We start from the raw sequence: 15,125 nt of genomic DNA, 5'->3' as shown, positions 1-15,125 counted from the left end.
GGATCACCACGGATACCACAGGCTCGTACTCCTTCCGTGTGCACGAGTGCTCTTCGAGAGAAGAGGCTGAGCCCATAATGTCGAAGACTCAAGCCTCGCTTGATCCTGTAAACGGGCCGCTTTTGGCTATGGACCTCTTCAATGTTGAGGGTGGTAATCAACTGCTTTTCATGACTGCTCATCATCTCGTGATTGATCTCGTATCTTGGCGCGTAATCCTACAGGATGTAGAAGAGCTCCTCACGAATCCCACGTCGGTATCGGATGCACAACCGTCTTTGTCATTCCAGACTTGGTGCAAAAGGCAGGTGGAACATGCCCATAAAGTTCCACTTAACTCTGTCTTGCCAGCTGGTAATCTACCACAGCAAAGCTTCGCATACTGGGGACTCGAAGAAGGTGAGAACACGTATGGCAACGTATCCTGTGAAGGGTTTGAACTAGATACACTAGCTACTGCCTTCATCACGTCGAAGTGCCATCAAGCTCTGCGTACCGATACGGTCGACGTACTAATCGCAGCAATGATGTATTCATTCTCGCAAACTTTCACGGATCGTGGACCCCCAACGATCTTTAATGAAGGTCATGGGCGCGAACCATGGGATAACAGCACCGACCTCTCACGAACCATTGGCTGGTTCACCGCCATGTTCCCGATATACGTCGCGTCATCAGAACCCGCCGATTTCGTGGACACTTTGCAGCGAGTCAAGGATTTCAGGCGTGCTGTACCCGCTAACGGAAGGCCTTATTTCGCAAGTCGACTACTTACGTCCAAAGGCGGAAAGAAATTTGGAAACCATTGGCCACTTGAGTTTACGTTCAATTACCTGGGAATATACCAGCAGCTTGAACGTGAGGATGCTCTGCTTCTCCCCGTCGAAGAGTTGGCAGGAGAGGCTCGTGGAGCAGGCGGCAAGTCTGACGTGGGTCACGACACCCCTCGCTTTGGCTTATTTGAAATCTCCGCCGTCATTGCGCAGGGGAAACTTCGCTTCTCGTTCACTTTCAACCGGCACATGAGCCATCAGGAGAAGATCATGGCCTGGATATCCGCATGTCAGGAGACTTTGACTACGGCGCCGCCAAATCTTGCCAAGATGGTGTATCAGCCTACACTGAGCGATTATCCCCTGATTTCGATGACTTACAATGGTTTACAGCAACTTATCACAGAAAGACTTCCTCGGATCGGAATCCCGGATGTGAGCAATGTTGAAGACATTTATAGATGCTCACAGATACAACAAGGCCTTTTGATCAGCAGGCAGAAGGATGCAGGGTTCTATGCAATTCATGGCACGTACAAGGTAAACTCAAAAGATGGTGTGCGCGTTGACAGCCACAGGATCGCAGATGCGTGGCAAAAGGTGGTCAATCGGCACCCCTCATTACGAACGATATTTGTCGACAGTCTGAGCGAAGAAGATGCGATCTACGACCAGATCGTTCTCAGACATGTCGAGGCCATCATTGTGCACCTGGACTGCGAGAGTGATATGAACGCCACCCAGGTACTCAGCTCGCAAAGACAGATGGAATACAAGGAACACAAGCCATCTCATCGGCTCACGATCTGCGAAACATCGACGCACCAAGTGTTTTGCAAATTAGAACTCAGCCACGCAATTGTGGATGGTGCGTCCATATCAACCATCTTCCGGGAACTCGCGTCTTTCTACGAAGGTAAAATACTCTCCGAGACTGGGCCACTGTACAGTAACTACATTGCCTTTCTGCAAAGCCAGCCGCATAAAGCAGGCATTGGGTATTGGAAATCATACCTCGTCGACATCGAGCCAACCAACTTCCCCGTGCTCAATGACGCCGCATCTATTGAACGTCAATTGCATTCGAAGCGCATCCCCATGGACGACGTCTCGGAAATCCAAAGCTTCTGCAGCCTGCATGGAGTGACAATGGCCAACGTTTTCCACACCGCATGGGCGTTAACACTCCAATGCTACACCGGATCCAATGATGTTTGCTTCGGATATTTGATGTCCACCAGAGATGATTCTATAGAGGAAGTAGAAGACCTCGTGGGATACCTTGTCAACATGCTAGTCTGCCGGATAACACTCAATCCTGAAACACCGCTCATCGCAATTATGCAACAGGTCCAGACAGATCTCTCTGATGGCCAAGCTCATCGTCAAACTGCCTTGTCAGAAGTTCTGCACACTCTGAAGCTTGCCGGGTCTTCTCTCTTTAATACCTCTCTATCTTATCGAAGACTTCCTCTCGAAACCCTGGGCCAGAAGAATGCAATATCGTTCGATGAGTGCTTCCCTTACTATGATCCCACAGAATACAGCGTTTCCATCAACATAGAGGTCGCAGAGGAAAGCGCTGCCATCGACTTGGACTACTGGACCGACTGCTTGTCTGACGGACACGCCACGAATGTAACAAACACCTTTCTCAATGCACTGAAAAATATCATAGATCACTTTCAATCGAATGTTGGACAGTTGCATGCTGTCAGCGAGTCGGACCAGGAACAAATGGCAACTTGGAACAGCTGCATGCCAGAGACGATAGAGAAGTGCGTTCACGAGGTTGTTGGTGTACAAACAGCTCTTCGTCCCAAAGCATCCGCAATCAAAGCTTGGGATGCAGAACTCACTTATGCCGAGCTCGACACCCTTGCGGGCAGACTTGCAGGATATCTCACTCTGTTTGGCGTCACTGCAGAGTCATACGTCTGTCTCTGCTTCGAGAAGTCGGCATATACCATTGTCGGAATGCTGGGTGTTTTGAAGGCTGGGGGTGCTTTCGTGGCCTTGGACCCCATGCATCCTATGGCCGCCCTTGAGATGCGTATCCAAGATACACAGGCACAAGTCATTTTGACATCTCCATGTTATACTGCAATGTTTGCGGGTATGGGAATTCATGCCGTGTCCATTGACCAAGTGTTCCTTGATAAACTGCGGCCACTACAACATCCCCAGTCTTCACCAGCAAAGCCGCATGATCCGTGTTGCGTCATCTATACCAGCGGAAGCACAGGGCAGCCTAAAGGTGTTGTACTGGAGCACAGGGCTCTGGTGACAAGCTCTAATGCACATGGATCCGCTTTGGGTGTTGGCCAAGACACACGGTTCCTGCAGTTTGCGAGTTACACATTCGATAACAACCTCGAGGAAATTTTCACAACACTCCAGCGCGGTGGTACGGTCTGTGTACCCTCAGATCAAGATCGCTTGAACGATCTTCCAGGTGCCGTATCAAGACTTGGAGCTAATTTCATGGATCTGACGCCGACTGTTGCCACCTATCTAAACCCAGCCGAGATGCCAATGATCAAGACGCTGTGTTTAGGTGGTGAGGTTTTGACAAAAGCAGTGCTGGAGGTTTGGGGAGACAAGGTTGAGATCCACAATCAATATGGGCCGTCTGAATGCTCCATCAACTCGACTCACAGGCCAGACGTTGGAAAATCGAGTGATCCGTCTAATATTGGACGCTCGGTAGGAAGCGTCTCCTGGATTGTTGACTCATCAGATCATACTCGCCTCGTCGCAATCGGTTGTGAGGGTGAACTATTGATTGAGGGCCCCATACTCGCTAGGGGTTATCTCAACAACAAAGAGAAGACCTCGCAAGTCTTCATCGAAGACCCCAGGTGGGCGCTAAGCTTCGACATCGGTAGGAACCGAGGCACCCGCCGCATGTACAAGACGGGAGATCTAGTGCGATACAACTCTGATGGCACCATATCCTATATCGGTCGCAAAGATCAGCAAGTTAAGCTGCACGGCCAAAGAATCGAGCTGGGCGAGATCGAGTATCACGTTCGAACCCATCTTGAGGCTGATTGGCATCATGCTGTCGAGTTAATTACTCCTGGCGACAGCCCAGGTAGCATGAAAGCTCTCGCCCTCTTTGTCTGCCCTCAGGAGGATGGTAGCGTTCCTGCTACCGTGCCCGAGAATGGACTGCTGCCATTGTCTACTACGCTACTGACTACTTTTAAAACCCTTGAGGCGTCTTTGGCAAAGGCCCTCCCGAAGCACATGGTGCCTGTATTGTATATTCCCTTGGCAAGATTGCCCCTGACAAGTTCGGGAAAGCTTGATAGAAAGCAGCTGCATGCCCATGCGAAAGCTATGACGGAGAGCCAAGTGACAATGTTCAGGCTTGCGGGTAGCAGTGGTAGAGAGCCCTCGACTGATATCGAAAAGACACTGGCAGGCTTGTGGGAGTCTGTGTTGCATCTTGATGCAGGATCAATCGGCATGGACGCCCAATTCTTCCGGATGGGAGGTGATTCAATCGCAGCGATTCGCCTGGTTACCGCCGCTAGATCCAAGGGAGTCAGCCTTACAGTTGCTGACATCTTCCGCAATGCCACACTTTCCGAAATGTCCAAGAATGCGTCTTGCTCTGATGCGGTCAACCCAGGATCTGTACAAAACGGTCCGCAGCCGTTCGCCCTTCTCCCAGCAACCATACCGACAGACCTAATCCTTAGCGAGGTAGCACAAATCTGCAAGATTAAAGAGACAAGTGTTGAGGACATATACCCTTGTACCTCGATTCAAGAAGGCTTGATCGCATTGAGCAGTAAACAGCCGGGTGCCTACGTCGCTCAAAACGTATACCGTCTCTCTTCCATCGACATTTCTAAGTTCAAAGAGGCTTGGGAGGCTGTCGTCGCCGCAGAGCGTATTCTGCGGACTCGCATCGTCTACACGGATTCTCTAGGATTCCTCCAAGTCGTTGTTGGCGAGTCGATCGACTGGTCTGAACCGGGAAGTTTGGATGAAGTATCTGCCACCGAAAGAATCAAGCCAGCCTACAACGGGGCCAGCCTTACCGGGTTCTCCGTAATCAACAAAGATCCCAAGCAAGCCTTTTTCGTGTGGACCGTCCATCACGCTCTTTACGACGGATGGTCAAGTGATCTGCTTTTGGACAAGGTCAAAGCATACTACGAGGGATTTGAACCCGTCAAGAACATACCCTATTCAGCTTTCATCCAATACCTCTCCAGCGTAGATGCCACCGAGTCAGATAACTTTTGGCAATCAAAACTCGAAGGCACAACATCGCCACAGTTCCCAATGTTACCAAGGCCGACTTACGAACCACGCGTCACAAACAAATTTATACATACCGCACCCCTCGCTCGAAGACCAGAGACGGAAATTACCGCGGCATCATTGATTCGCGCGGCATGGGCTTTGACCCTTTCGGCCTATTCCAATGCAGAAGACGTTGTCTTCGGTGAAACCGTGACAGGCCGCGATGCTCCGGTCTTGGGCATCGCCGACATGATCGGCCCCGCATTCGCGACAATCCCAGTACGAGTGCAGACTGGGCGCGACCTTACGATTGCTGAGTATCTGAAAACCCTCCAAGATGGATTTACGGAGGCAATGCCTTACCAGCATGCGGGCCTTCAGCGAATCAAGCGTATCAGCTCTGACACGGCTAGAGCTTGCGAGTTCCAGAACCTGATCGCCATCAATACTGAAGCTCCGGATGCCGGTCACGATTTCTGGCAGGCGGAGAATATTGAGACTGATGATTTCTTCACTTATGCGCTTACAGTCTCTTTTGATGTCGGCGCCACGGAAGTGAAGATGAGTGCGCACTATGATCCTGACGTTCTTCCTGAGTGGCACCTGGCAAGACTGTTCCGTTACTTCGAATCTGCCATGACGCGGCTCAACTCAACAGATGGGATTTCTCTAGTATTAGGCGATATCAGAATCATACATGATGAAGACCATGCTTCGATACAGCAATGGAACTGCAGCCCACCAGTATCCGTCAACAAATGTATCCATGAACTTGTTCATGACCAAGTACGGGCTTTGCCTCTCTCAACCCCAGCCATCTGTTCATGGGATGCTCAGCTCACGTACCAGGAGCTGGAAGATCTGGCTACCTCATTTGCCTGCCATCTGCGCGAGCTTGGCATAGGCCATCGATCCTATGTGCCGATCTGCTTTGAGAAATCTGCACTGACGATAATCGTCATGCTTGCAGTACTAAAAGTAGGAGCAGGCTTCGTAGCAATCGACGGGGACTCTCCGAAAGCACGCTTGCAGAGTATTGTGTCGGATGTTGAGGCTGAATGGGTTCTCTGCTCATCAAAATTTAAAGACGTGTGCGACTCGCTGGGTACTCAGACTGTCGCCGTTGATCTTGAAACGATCTCTGGCGCAGCCAAGAAGTCTAAGCCATTTCCAACCTGCGCGAGTAGCGATGTGGCATACATCGTCTTCACTAGCGGCTCAACAGGAAAGCCTAAGGGCACCCTGGTTCCTCATGAGGCTTTTGTCAGCGGAGCACTCGCCCACGGCCCGGCAATGCGAATGTCGTCAACATCTCGGGTGCTTCAGTTTGCATCATATACCTTCGATGCTTCTATTGTGGAAATCTTCACCACGCTAATTTTAGGTGGCTGTATTTGTGTCCCGGACGACGAAGCTCGACTGAACGACCCGACAAAGGTCATAAACGACATGAAAGTCGACTGGGCTCTGCTCACCCCATCTTTTGCTCAGATGATCTCGCCGAAGGATGTCCCTGGCCTGAAAACATTGGTTCTCGGCGGTGAGGCTATGTCGCAAAACCATCTCTCCACCTGGGCTGATCATACGCATCTTATCAATGCGTATGGTCCCAGTGAGTGTGCGGTCGTGGCTACTGTGAATAGCCACGTTTCTTCGACCTCGAGTCCGTCGAATATAGGCAGAGCGGTCGGAGGTCGTTGCTTCATTGCTAATCCGCATGACCCTAATAAGCTAGTCCCCGTTGGTGTAATCGGTGAGCTTTTGGTCGAAGGTCCTATTCTGGCGCGTGGTTACCTCAAGGAACCCGTAAAGACCAAGCAAGCATTTCTTCGCAATCCTGAATGGATTCAACCATTTTATCCAAATCAAAGCTCAGCGGTGCATATGGTCTACAGAACGGGGGACCTTGTCAAGTATGCTGAGAATGGGTCTATCCTCTATCTTGGCCGGAAGGACAACCAGGCCAAACTCCATGGCCAGAGATTGGAGCTCGGCGAGGTAGAACACCATTTGGGCCAAGTACCGACAATCCAACACGCCCTAGCCGTCATTCCCTCCCGAGGTCTCTATGAAAAGAAGTTGGTAGCGGTGCTCTCCTTCAAGCAAAGATTGGAATCATGCATGACGCACGAGACCCTCCACCTAGTTGCGCGGCAGGAAGCAGAACCCCGCGTTCGCAGTGTGCGGGACCACGCAGCCAGTCGCCTGCCGCCATACATGGTCCCCTCTAATTGGGTTGTCTTACAAGATATTCCTCTGCTTCCAAGCGGAAAACTGGACCGGAGACGAATGGCAACATTGGTCGAGGACATGCCGGAAACCGTCCATCGGGAGCTCTCTGGAGTCGAGCCCGAAGATGGCCAGGTTCAAGGCTCGGAGTTGGAGCAGCGGCTCCAATTGGTGTGGTCCAAGATTTTGCACCTGCCATTTGAACAGATTGGGCTCGATAAGAATTTCCTCTACCTTGGTGGCGATTCTATCTCCGCTTTGCAGGTCGCATCGCAGTGTCGGACTGAAGGTCTGGGTGTGACCGTCCAGGACATCATGCGTAGTCAGTCTATCTCCCACTTAGCCGAACGCGTTACTTTGCCAAAAAGTGGCGAGTTTGGAGATGAAGAGTTTGACAAGCCGTTTGATTTATCTCCCATCCAGCGGTTGTTCTTCGACTGGGTAGGCGATAACTTCGATCATTTCAATCAGAGTCTCATGGTGAAATTGGTCGAAAGACGAGATGTTGAAAAGGTTTCTGCCGCAGTCAAGGCTCTGGCCAACTCCCACTCAATGCTCAGAGCGCATTTCGAGCGACAGCCTGACAGTGGATGGGTACAAAGACTGGACAACGAGGCCTCCAATTCGTATCGGTTCACTGCGCACTCCGGCACGTTCTCATCTGGACGCATCAATTCCCTCGTAGAGCAAACCCAGAAGAGCCTGGATATTCAACACGGACCGATATTTGCGGTTGACCTTTTTGAAGCCGAAGAGGGTAATACGCAGATCCTTTCTATCGTTGCGCATCATCTTGTCATCGATATTGTCTCGTGGGGTATAATTCTTGAGGATCTTGAGGCTCTACTTGTCTCAGGGAAAGCGACGACCCAGCCATCACTCCCGTTTCAGATTTGGTCCCGCCTTCAAAGTGAGCATTCGATGTCGAAACCTTCAGTAGGATTGCAGCTTTACAATGATACCCCGGTGGCCGACTACGCTTACTGGGGTATGCTAGACAAAGCAAACACATACGGCGCTGCTCATGACTTGGAGTTTGAAATTGACGTTGAGACCACGGGTAGACTGCTCGGTCCAGGTCAACAACCGCTTCAGACCGAACTCATTGACGTACTTCTTGGCTCCATTCTCTTCTCCTTCTGTCGATCTTTCCCTGATAGGCAATCCGCACCAGCAGTATTCAACGAGGCTCATGGCCGAGAACCTTGGAATCCGAGTCTTGACTTGACTCATACCGTTGGCTGGTTTACGACTATCAGCCCAGTCTTCCTCCCTGCTGAAGCTACTCAAGATTTGGACATCACGAAGGTGATTCGCTGGGTCAAAGATCAACGGAGTCGCAGTGTAGAGAAAGGTCGTGAATACTTTTCGCATCGGATGTTAACGGAGAAGGGGAGAGAGGCTTTTGCTAGCCATTGGCCGATGGAAATAGCTTTCAACTACTTGGGTCAAGAGAAACAATTCAAGAGACATGGTGCGTTGCTTCAGCCGTTGGACGAAGTGTCAACTGGATCCGATATTGGCGCGTCGGTTCCTCGATTCGCGCTGTTCGAGATCTCTGCGTCAATCGTTGAGGGGGCATTGAAGATTGCTTTCTCGTACAGTCGGAATATTCAGCGCCAGACCGGCATCAAACTCTGGGTATCAGAATTCGAGAGAGCTCTACGTCGTTCTTCAGAGCGGCTTCTTGAGCTAGAACCTCAACCCACGCTCAGCAATTTCCCTCTTCTGCCGCTGGGCTATTCTGCCGTTGAGACACTCCAGGCTAGATTGCCTTCCATTGGTGTGCCGTCTCTAGCTGACCTCCAAGACGTCCATGGTTGCTCGCCCATGCAGCAAGGTCTACTGCTCAGCCAAATCAAGAACACTGGGCAGTATATGTACCAGTCGATATTCTCAGTTGATTTCGTCGACTCGACCAATCGCATTGACACTAAACGTCTTGGTCGCGCATGGGAGAGGGTTGTGGAGAGACATTCAACGCTGAGAACAGTCTTCATAGAAAGTGTGTCGCACGAGGGTCTCATGGATCAGGCAGTGCTCAGGAGCACCTCCCCCAGAATAGTATTGCTCGATTCCGACACAGCCATGGCAGTCGGTCTTCTTCGGGAACAGAACCCGCTGCGATTTACAGAAGCTCAACCGCATCATCAGTTGACAATCTGCCTCGAGAGTAGCGGACGGGTTTTCTGCAAGCTGGAAATGAGCCATGCTCTCTGCGATGGTACCTCGATACCAATCATCTTGCAGGATCTTGCCCAGGCTTATACTGACCAACCATCAAAACTGGAAGAGGCGATGCGCTATAGTCAATACATATCTTACATTCAGCAGACCTCTCGGGATGAAGACGTCGCTTATTGGCGCCGTTATCTAGAAAATGTCGAGCCATGCTACTTTCCAGCTTTAGCGGATGGTAACAAGATCGAGAGAGAGCTACGAACACTTGAGCTAGAGCTTGAAGATGTTTCTCAACTACAGTCATTTTGCGCTCAGCATAGTGTGACACTTTCAAATGTGCTACAGCTTGTCTGGTCGTTAGTCCTTCGAGCTTACACCGGTAATGAGAACGTCTGCTTTGGCTACCTCAGCTCGGGTCGGGATGTCCCGCTCGATGGCATCCAGGACGCTGTAGGGCTGTTCATCTCGATGCTGGTATGTCGAATAGATCTCAGCAATGACCTCGAGGTGGGCACTGCCCTCAAGCAGATTCAGGGAGACTACACGCAAAGTATGGCTCACCAGGCCTTCTCTTTGGGTGACATGCAACATGAGTTGCAGCTTTCTGGGAAGTCGCTCTTCAATACTGCTTTCACATTCCAGAGGCGGCCAGACGCACAAAACGAGAAGGCCCAGCAGCTGAGATTCGATGTGGTGGAAGCTTATGATCCTTCCGAGTACGATTTCACTGTGGGTGTAGAAAGCTGTAAGAACGACGTTGCCGTTCACTTTAACTACTGGACGGACTTTGTCAGCGACGCTCAAGCTCGAAACATATCCGACACCTTTGGTCAGGTCCTGCGCTCCATAATGCGGCCTGAAAAACCACACCAGATGGTTGGAGCTCTCGAGTTCTGCAGCGACGCCCACAGAATGCAAATTCTCAAGTGGAATCGACAACCTCTGCCAATGGTAGATCAGTGTGTTCACGATGTTATCCGTCATCAAATGCAGTCTCTTCCGCCGACAACACCTGCAGTATGCTCATGGGACGGAGACCTGACCTATGGGGAGCTCATGTTGCTCGCAAAACGGCTTTCAAAACGCCTTGTAACCTTGGGGATTGGACCTGAAGTCTACGTGCCTATCTGTTTCGAGAAATCATCATGGGCCGTTGTGGCCATGTTGGGAGTGCTTCAGGCTGGTGGAGCTTTTGTTCCTCTCGAACCGACGCACCCTGACACCCGAATAAAATTCATCATGGACGATATCAAGGCGAGAGTTGTCTTGACATCTTCGAAGTATATGGAGAAGTTTGCAAGCTTTACCGAGGTCACAACTTTGGTCGTGGATGAAAATCTGACTAGCCAGGCTGAGCCTGTGGTAGAGCATGACGTGCCATTGCCAACACCGGACAATGCAGCATACTTGATTTTTACAAGTGGGACTACGGGCTTGCCGAAAGGGACTATCATCTCGCACCGTGCGTTCGCAACAGGTGCTACTAAGCACGCACCTGAGATCCTTATGACTAAAGCTTCGAGGGTCCTACAGTTCTCTAACCTCTGCTTTGATGCTTCCATCATGGAAATCCTCACCTCGCTGATAATCGGTGCTTGTGTATGTATTCCGAGCGATGAAGAGCGTATGAACAACATCTCTGGCGCAATACGTCGCATGTCAGTCAATTGGACACTCTTGACCCCTTCGGTAGCGAAAGTGCTGAGGCCAGAGGAGGTTCCGAGCTTGCGAGTTTTAGTGACTGGGGGGGAAGCAATGCAAGCCGGACACATTGCCAAATGGGTCGGGAAGACCAGCGTTGTGAACGCGTACGGACCCTCCGAGTGCGCTGTGATTGCGACAACGAGCATCAAGGTAGATGGACATGGCCATGTGCTGAATGACGACCCCGCCGTGATTGGCCGCGCTGTTGGGTGTAGGAGTTGGGTCGTGGATCCGCATGATCATGGTCGACTTATGCCCATTGGCGGTGTTGGAGAGCTTGTCCTTCAAGGCAATACTGTCGCACGCGGCTATTTGAACAATGAAGCGAAGACTGTGAAAGCATTCGTCGCTTCTCCAAGCTGGATGCTCAGCGATGACCACGATGTGGCTGGTGGCTCGGCTAAATTGATCTATAAGACAGGTGATTTGGTGCGCTACAACTCAGACGGGACCATTGTATATATTTCCCGGAAGGACAGCCAAATCAAGCTCAACGGTCTGCGAATCGAATTGGGAGAAATCGAGCATCATGTGAAGCGGAACGTACCTGGCGACCTCCAGACTGCGGTCGAGATGGTTGCTCCAGCAGGCCAACAATCCCTCTTGGCGATGTTCTTTGCCTCATCAGAATACGAAAAGCACTCGGAACTTGTACATTCAGATATGGATCCCTTGCTGCTGCAGATGTCCGACACAGCCATCTCACTTTGCAAGGCCCTCAAAGCCAGCCTTGCCGGAACACTCCCTACCTACATGATCCCATCTCTGTTCATCCCTCTCTCCCAAATGCCGTGGACCGCTTCGGGAAAACTTGACCGGCTCAGATTGGCTAAAATAGTTCTATCGCTTTCGAAAGAGGATACAGCGCCATTCAAACTTGCAAGTGTCACCAACAAGCGAGATCCAACTACTGGTATGGAGAAGAGGCTTCGATCACTATGGGAAACCGTACTGAGTCTGGAGCCTGCGTCCGCCACTCTCGACGACAGCTTCTTCGTACTTGGTGGCGACAGCGTGCAAGCTATGAGACTCGTTGCGGCAGCTCGGGCCGAAAAAATCTCCTTGAGCGTGCTCGACATCTTCCGCACGCCAACACTTGCCGGGATGGCGAAAGCTTGCAGCCACTTGGAGGAGGAAGATCAGACTGTGCTCAAGCAGTTCGGCTTGCTCACCAATGTTGGAGCTCTCGATCAACTGCTGGATGAGATCGTGGCACAGTGTCGCGTGGAGAAGGAGGAGTTGGCCGATGCATATCCGTGCAGCCCTCTACAGGAGGGTCTCATCACCCTGTCTATCAAGCAGCCTGGTGCCTACGTTGCTCACAACGTGTTTCGCCTGCCTAATGCTGTTGACATTGTGCAGTTCAAGGCCGCATGGGAGAAGGCGGTAGAGGACGTGGACATCCTGAGAACCCGAATCGTCCATACTAGCTTGTCGACCTTCCTTCAAGTCGTGTTGAAGCAGGAGAGAATCGAGTGGTATAGGGCAGACAGCACAGTAGATGCAACCAATGCAGCCCTACAGCTTCCGGAACACAGCGGTTCTCCGCTCATGAGATTCTCAATTGTCGACAGTAACGATGGGGGGAACCGCTTTTTTGTGTGGTCGATCCATCATGCGCTGTACGATGGTTGGAGTATGCCAAGAATGCTACAAAGAGTGGAAGATATCTATTTCGAAGAATCACCTGTTTCACCAAAAGCGCCCTACTCTCACTTCATCAAGTACCTCAGAAACACTGATAGCCAAGCGTGCGACCGATTCTGGAAATCCAAATTCGCCGGTTTACAGTCCCTGCAATTCCCAAAGATCTCCTCCTTGGATGCGGACCAAGACGCTCGAGCTGAGACACTGAAGTACACTGTACGGTTGCCAGAAATGGCAAAGGGTACGGGTTTCACACTACCAACGATGATTAGAGCCGGCTGGGCCATTTTGCTATCTTCGCATACCGGAAGCGAAGACGTGGTGTTTGGAGAGACTATGACCGGGCGCGACGTTCCTGTCGATGGCATCATCGATATGCTAGGACCTACTCTCACCACTGTACCCACAAGGATCCAAGTGAACAGCTCGTCGACCATCCTAGAATATCTGCAGAAAGTCAATCAGATGGCAGCAGATGTTATTCCATACCAGCATATAGGCCTGCAGCATATCCGCAGACTCACCACCGAGACAGCGACGGCTTGCGACTTTCAAAATTTGCTTGTGATCCAGACGGCCGAAGCCAACAGCGATTCGAAGATGTGGGACCCTGTCAATAGCGGTGTTGGTTCAAATTTCTTCACGTATCCGCTCGTCGTGGAGTGCAACGCGGATGCATCGAGTATCCACGTGGATGCCCACTATAATGAAAACGTCATCAGCAAATGGCATGTCGAGAGGCTGCTCCGACAGCTCGAGTCTATTTTGAGTCAAATTTGTTCCGCTACGTCTGCCAGTGATGTCAAGTTGAGTGAGGTGCAGGTGATTAGCGAGGAGGATGTCGAGACAATCCGATCCTGGAACAGCTACCAGCCAACTGTGGTCAACAAATGCATACATGATCTCTTTCTACAACAGGCAGTTCTAAAACCTCAGTCGCGAGCTGTACATGCCTGGGACGGTGACCTCACCTACACAGAGCTAAGAAACCAGGCGGGACTCCTGTCTAACCACCTAAAACAACTCGGCGTCGCACCTGAAGTCCTCGTACCGTTCTGTATGGATAAGTCGCGATGGGCTCTTGTAGCGCAGCTGGGTGTACTCATGGCTGGTGGAGGTATCGTCCCCCTTGATCCGGCACATCCTTTGACTCGTCATTCGGAGATTGTACAAGATACAAAGGCCACCATCTTGCTGTGTTCGCCTGCGTATCAAGATCGATATACCTCTATGGTCCAAACGGTGATTCCCATTGATGAGCGATCACTATCTCAACTCTCAGTCCCCGATGACAGCAGCTCATCTGGTTTGCACGCGAATAGCAAGAACACTGCCTACGTCATCTTCACTTCTGGCTCGACGGGACGTCCCAAGGGAGTAGTTGTCGAGCACGAAGCGTTTTGTACGAGCTCAATGGCGTATTGCGAGGCTATGCTTATGAATCCCAACTCGCGCGTCTTCAACTTCGCTTCGGTCACTTTCGACGTTGGTCTGATGGAAAATTTGTCGCCTCTGACCATAGGCGCGTGCGTCTGCATGCCTAATAACGAAGCGAAAATGACGGATACCGCCGCCGCCATTGACAGCCTCGGTGCCACATGGGCCTTCTTGACCCCATCTGTCGCCAACCTAATTGACCCAGCTCGTGTTCCGTCTCTGAAAGTCCTTGTGTGCGGAGGTGAAGCAATGTCAAAGGAGAATGTCACCAAATGGGCTGATCGTGTAACGCTGGTGAATGGATATGGCCCGACCGAAGCCTCTGTGATCTGCGTGGCTAATGGACATGTATCGAGAGATAAAGATCCTTCCAACATCGGCTATGCCCATAGTAATGGGTATGCATGGATTACCGAGCCCGGTAACCATGACCGGCTTGCACCCTTGGGATGTAGTGGGGAACTTCTCATGGAAGGCCCGCTTCTTGCTCGCGAATACCTCCATGATCAAACCAAGACGGATGCGGCTTTCATCAAGGACCCCGTCTGGGCTCGACGATTCGCCACCCCATCGGCTCCCTCTCGCCGCTTCTACAAGACTGGCGACCTGGTGAAGTATAACGAAGATGGTAGCATAGGCTTCATTGGCAGAAAAGACAATCAGATCAAGTTGCATGGACAGCGAATAGAGCTTGGGGAAATCGAACACAACATCGAGCTTCATACGAAAATTCAGCACGCTGTCGCACTATTACCCAAAGCAGGCTTGTGCAAAAAACGCCTTGTGGCGGTATTATCAATGTCCGATTTGTGTGTTGGATCAACAGCGTCCAAGGCCGATGAATGCCAACTCCTGTCAGGAGAAGATCGTATGAAGACAGCACAAGCTCAA

This window comes from Letharia lupina, assembly GCF_014066315.1.
Source record: "Letharia lupina isolate WasteWater1 chromosome Unknown contig_13, whole genome shotgun sequence".
Classification (NCBI taxonomy): Eukaryota; Fungi; Ascomycota; class Lecanoromycetes; order Lecanorales; family Parmeliaceae; genus Letharia; species Letharia lupina.
The sequence above is the reverse complement of the archived record's forward strand: the minus strand, read 5'-3'. Positions refer to the sequence as shown.